Genomic DNA, 5892 nt, shown 5'->3' on the forward strand with positions numbered 1-5892 from the left:
CAGGTGCAGCGCCCGAGCCTCCGGAATGTGCCGAGGCAGCGGAGCGGAGCCCTTGGGATGCGGGTCAGCAATTCCCGGCAGCATGAGATGCTGAGCAGGGAGGGGGACGACTGCAGTGTCCCCGTGTCCCTGTAATCCCGTGTCCCTGTTTCTCCATGTTCCTGTATCCCTGCACCCCTGCATCCCTGTGTCCTCGTGTCCCTGTGTCCCTGTTTCTCCACGTTCCTGTATCCCTACACCCTGTGTCCCTGTGTCCTCGTGTCCCCGTGTCCCTGTCCTCCTGTGTCCCTGTTTCTCCTCATTCCTGTATCCTCCTGTCCCTGTGTTTCCCTATCCCCAGGCCCCTGCATTCCCATGTCCCTGCACCCCTGTGTCCCTGCATTCCCACACCCCTGTTTCCCTGTGTTCCCATGTCCCTGTGTCCCAGCATTCCACGTCCCTATGTCCCTGTGTCCCCACATCCCCATGTCCCACATCCCTGTGCCCCTGCATTCCCATGTCCCCACAGCTGGCACCACTGGCCTGCAGCTGCTGCCACATCTGGACCCACGCCTGCATCTGGGTCCACAGCCACAACTGCACCCGTGTCCACCACATCTGGCATCCATGGCAACACCTGGATCCAGGGCCACAGCTGTCACCGTGCCCACAGCTGGATCTCTGCAGCCACATCTGCGTCCACAAACCACATCTGTATCCCCGCCCACAGCTGCACCCATGTCCACATCTGCATCCCTGCCCACATCTGGATCCATGCCCAAAACTGCAGCTGGGTCCACATCTGCATCAACCGTGTCTGCAGCCACAGCCACATCTGGATCCATAAATCCCATCTGGATCCATAATTCCCATCTCTATCCATGCCCACATCTGCACCAGTGCCAACATCTGGATGGGAGCATCAGTCCCTGAATTTTGGCTCAGCGGGACTGTGACAGTCGGAGGGGGAAGGATCCAGTATCCACCTCGGAATTGTGAATCACGGAAAAATTACCCAAAATGGGCCCTGAGCTCCGGAGCTGCAATCAGGGAAATCACAGGAGTTCCAGGGAATTTTAATATTCGGAGACGTTAATGGGAACAGCTTCAAACAGGGGGATCCATCTGGAACCCAGCCCCACATCCAACCCCACATCCATCCTGCACCTGCCCAGCGCACTCTCAGTGTCCCCTGGGATTTCCTGGATCTCTCAGTAAGACCTGGGATCTGCTGGTGACACCTCGGATCTCTCAGAACCACCCGGGATATCTCCATATCCCACAGGATACTCCTGGTATCCCCAGGATCTCTGGGTGCAGCTCACAGCTGCTGCCCTTGGATCCCCCCGGATCCCCCCGGATCGCCCGCGCCCGGCTCCGGCCGTACCTCCCTCTGCAGCACGAGCTCCTTGGTGAAGAGCGTGGCCTCCTCGCTGAAGGGCTCCCCCTCCTGCGTCAGCCCCGGCACGTTCCGGGCACCCCGCGGGCACTCGATCCCTGGGGAAAACCGGGCAGGGTCAGCGCTTGGCAACGGCACCCGGGAATGGCAGCCTGGGAAGGGCACCCTGGGAAAGGCACCCCAGGAACAGCACCCCGGGAATGGCTGGGAGGGAGGGGGACACTGGAAAAAACGGAGATGTGAGGAGCTCCAGCAGGGTTCAGGGGTGGCACAGCTGTGGGACAGGCTGGGACAGGCTGGGATGGGGACACAGGGACAAACAGGGATGGGAACACAGGGACAAAAAGAGATGGGGATGCAGGGGCAAGCAGGGATAGGGACACAGGAATGTGTCTGCAGAGATGGGGACACAGGGACAAACAGGGATGGGGACACAAGGAGACAGGGATAGGGACACGGGCACATGTCTGCAGGGATGGGGACTCAGGGACAAACAGGGATGGGGACACAAGGACACATCCAGCCCCCACCCAGATCCCTTTGTCACAGCCGCTCCCCTGCCCCCTTCTCCCGCTGCCCCCGGGATCCCCCTGCTCCAGCTCAGAGCACAGGGAAGTCCTGCATTATTAATGATCATTTACATAATTTGCATAATGAATGAAGTGCCGGGAATACAGCTCCAAGCTGGAGCCATGAGCGAGGAGGTGACACATCCCCAGGGCCATGTCAGTGTCACCAACACCCAGGGACACAAGGACACGGATCCTGCCCGGAGCAGCCGGCAGCACCCAGAGCCCATCCTGAGGGACAATGTCCCTGTGCCACTAGGTCCTTCCCCATCCTCATCCTCATCCCCATGCCTATCCTTATCCCCATGCCCCTCCTTATCCCCATCCCCATCCGTATCCCTGGCCCCGTTCTATTCCCATCCCATCCCACCCCAGCCCCCATTCCCAGGCCGTGCTGCCTCCAAGGAAAGCCATTTCCAGGGAATCCAGCAGGAGCTTCCCAGCCCTGTCCCTGCCCTTCATGGCACTCACATGCTCTATCCCCAGAAATGGGGACAGAAAGGGGGATTTCTGGAAAAGGGGAATTCTGAGAAGCACAGCAGAATGTGGGATGGGGAGCAGGAAATCCTGGGATCTTTTTTCGTGATTTGGAACCACCAGGCTCCCCCAAGATCTGGGATCACCCCAGGATTCTCCTTCCAGCACTGGGTGGGCTCTGGCACAGTTCTGATCCCGACCCGGGCTCTGATCCTGACCCAGCACTGATCCCAAATTTCTCCAGCAAGGAGCATTCCCCAGTGCCACCCTGGGAATGGGAATGAGGGGCTGGAGCTGCCCTTCCTCCTCCATGGAAGGGGCCAGGTGGGCTCATGGGCCACGATGGAATTCTTTCCCTCAAAATAACAAGGGAAGAGCTGAGGAAGCACCGGAATCCTTAAACTCCACCAGCTCCCGGCTCCTCAGGGCTGCGATCCTGCTCCGGATCCTCTCCGGCCTCTGACGCTTCCCAAGCCCACCTGAGGGAAGGTTCTGGAAGAGGGAAAGCTCTGAAGGCTGGGCTGGGTGCGCTCATCCCCCCGGGAATGCTGGCGGGAGCGGGGAGGGGACGCTTGGCACCCGGAAAAGTTCTCCAGCACTTTAAAAATAGCAGCTAATCCCGAATCCGCGGCTGTGCCGCGCTTCCCGGGAAGCCGTGACGGATTAATGAGGGATGCGGCTGCAAGTGCTGCAGCCACCGCGCTCCCCTGGGCTTCCCAGAGAGTTCCAGCACAATCCTGCCCAGCCAGGGATGGAGGGGCGGCTGTGGGGCTGCTCCCATCCCGGAATCAGCCCCGGAGGCATGGGGGCAAGAATTCCACAGCATCCCGGAGTACCCTGCGGCATCCTGAGCATCCCAAGGTATCCCTCAGTGTCCCATGGACATTCCAGAGCATTCCTGGCACCCCACAGCGGCCCTGGGATATCCTGAAGCATGCCAAGGCATCCCGCGGCATTCCACAGCATCCCAAAGCATCCCAGAGTATCCCACAGTGTCCCTGCAGGATCCTGCCCCAGGATTCCAGGAGGAAATCCTCCCTGGCCCTCAGTGGGAACAGACAGAACAGATCTTTCAGGGAGAATCCCTTGGAGCCAGGACCCTTCCAGCCTTGATTCCAGGGATGTGAGCACTTTGCCCCCTCGCTGTGCCAGAGCCGCAGCCGGCACCGGGATCTGGGATGGCTCCAGGCTGGGATCAGCTGTGCTGGGGCCCAGCACCAGGGATCAATCGATCTCCCATGGGATTTATGGATTTTGGGAGCAGGGGAGGTGAGCCGGAGGGAGGGGACACCCAGGAACTGCGGGAGTGGGACTGGAATGCTGAGGATCCACTCTGGATCCCGGCGGGAGCAGCACTGGGACAGCCCCACGCTGGGAATGCTCACACGGAAAAGCTCCGGATTCCCATCCCCGCCTCCCAATCCCACAAAATCTGGGGAAGATTTTGGACCCCTTGGAGCCACTTGGCCACTCCAACATCCCCAGAGGTGCCCCCTCATCCCTCGGGAATCCTCCCTACCCCAGCCCCCGCTCCAGGAAGGCGTCAGGCTCCAGAGTTTTGCCGGGAGAGAGGAATTCGGGATTAAACCGGCGCCTGTATTTGCACATATTTATAGTGCTCTGACGGATCTATTTTAGCTGGAAAGCCGGGATGAGCTCCCTCGGGAGCATCCCTGGAGTCACATTTTAAGGGACTTGGCATCTCTTTCTGGTGCTCATTTGCATTTGATATCCATAAAAAAGGCAGGCGTTGATAAAAGGCGGATATTTATCCTATTCCTGGCTTGGCAGAGGAGGGTTGGGAATGGCACCGGGGAGAAATCCAACAAAAAACAGGGAAAAGAAAAGCCAGAAGGTCCCGCCAGGATCGTGGGATTCTATGGGATGGGATGGTCTTGGGGATGAATCCCTTCTAGAACAAAGCAGGGCGGAGCAAGATTTCCAATGGAGCAGGAATCCCAATGGAGCAGGAATTCCCATAGAGCAGGACCATGGAGCAGGAATCCCAATGGAGCAGGAATCCCAATGGAGCAGGAATTCCCATAGAGCAGGACCATGGAGCAGGAATCCCAATGGAGCAGGAATCCCAATGGAGCAGGAATTCCCGTGGAGCAGGAATTCCCATGGAGCAGGACCATGGAGCAGGAATCCCAATGGAGCAGGGACTCCCATGGAATAGGGACTCCCCTGTGGAGCAGGGATCACAGCACCAGGAGACATCGCAGCATCACTGGGAGCAGGGATGGAGCCCCCAGTTCCCAAAGGCCCATCCCGGTGCCAGTGTCCTCGAGGGACAGAGACAGGACACATTCCCAACTCTGGGAGCAAAGGGATGGACAAAGAATCCCTGACTCCATCCTTGGTCCCCCCAGGATAAACACTCCTACCTTTCCCAGTGCTTGATCCTAGGATTGAATCCTTTAAACGCTGATGGAATTCTTCCTCATCCTCATCCCCATCCTCATCCCATTCCCGTTTTCATCCCCACTCTCATTTTGATCCTCATCCAATCACCATTCCCATTGCCATCCCCATCCTCACCCCTATCCTGCTCCTCATTCCCAACCCATCCTATCCCCATCTGTATCCCCACCCCAGCGTTCCCTCTCTTCTCCCCAGTCTGTGCTTCCCCACCTGCTCCCAAGGTTTTTGGGTGGGATCACCCTTCCCAATCCCAACGTCTCCCACCCCTCCCAGCCAGGCCTGAGAGAGCTCCAGCGTTAATTGCGACCCTTCATCCCGGGATGCCCCAGTCCAGGGAATGCTCCCCTGCCAGCCTGGGGGATGTTCCGGTGCCAATCCCAGAACAAACCCCGTGGTGCCAGTTCTGGGATCCCAAGCGCCAATCCCAGGAACCCCATGGCGATGATCTCAGAACCCCGTGGTGCTGATCCCAGAACCCCGTGGTGCCGATTCTGGGAACCCTGCAGTGACAATCCCAGGACCCCGCAGTGCTGATCCCAGGAACCCCGCAATGCCGATCTCAGAACCCCACAGTGCCGATCCCAGTGTCCCACACTGCTGATCCCAGAACCCCGCAGTGCCAATTCCAGGAACCCCATAGTGCTGATCCCAGAACCCCGCAGTGCCAATCCTGGAATCCTGCAGTGCCGATCCCAGAACCCCGCAGTGCCAATCCCGCGGTCCCAATCCCAAAACCCCGCGGTGCCAATCCCGGGATCCGGCAGTGTCAATCCCGTGGTGCCGATCCCAGAACCCCGCAGTGCCGATCCCGTGGTCCCAATCCCAAAACCCTGCAGTGCCGATCCCAGAACCCCGCAGTGCCAATCCCACAGTCCCAATCCCCAAACCCCACGGTGCCAATCCCGGGATCCGGCAGTGCCAATCCCACGGTGCCAATCCCAGAACCCCGCAGTGCTGATCCCGTGGTCCCAATCCCAAAACCCTGCGGTGCCGATCCCAGAACCCCGCAGTGCCGATCCCGTGGTCCCAATCCCAAAACCCTGC

This window comes from Geospiza fortis, unplaced genomic scaffold (assembly GCF_000277835.1).
Source record: "Geospiza fortis unplaced genomic scaffold, GeoFor_1.0 scaffold1109, whole genome shotgun sequence".
Classification (NCBI taxonomy): Eukaryota; Metazoa; Chordata; class Aves; order Passeriformes; family Thraupidae; genus Geospiza; species Geospiza fortis.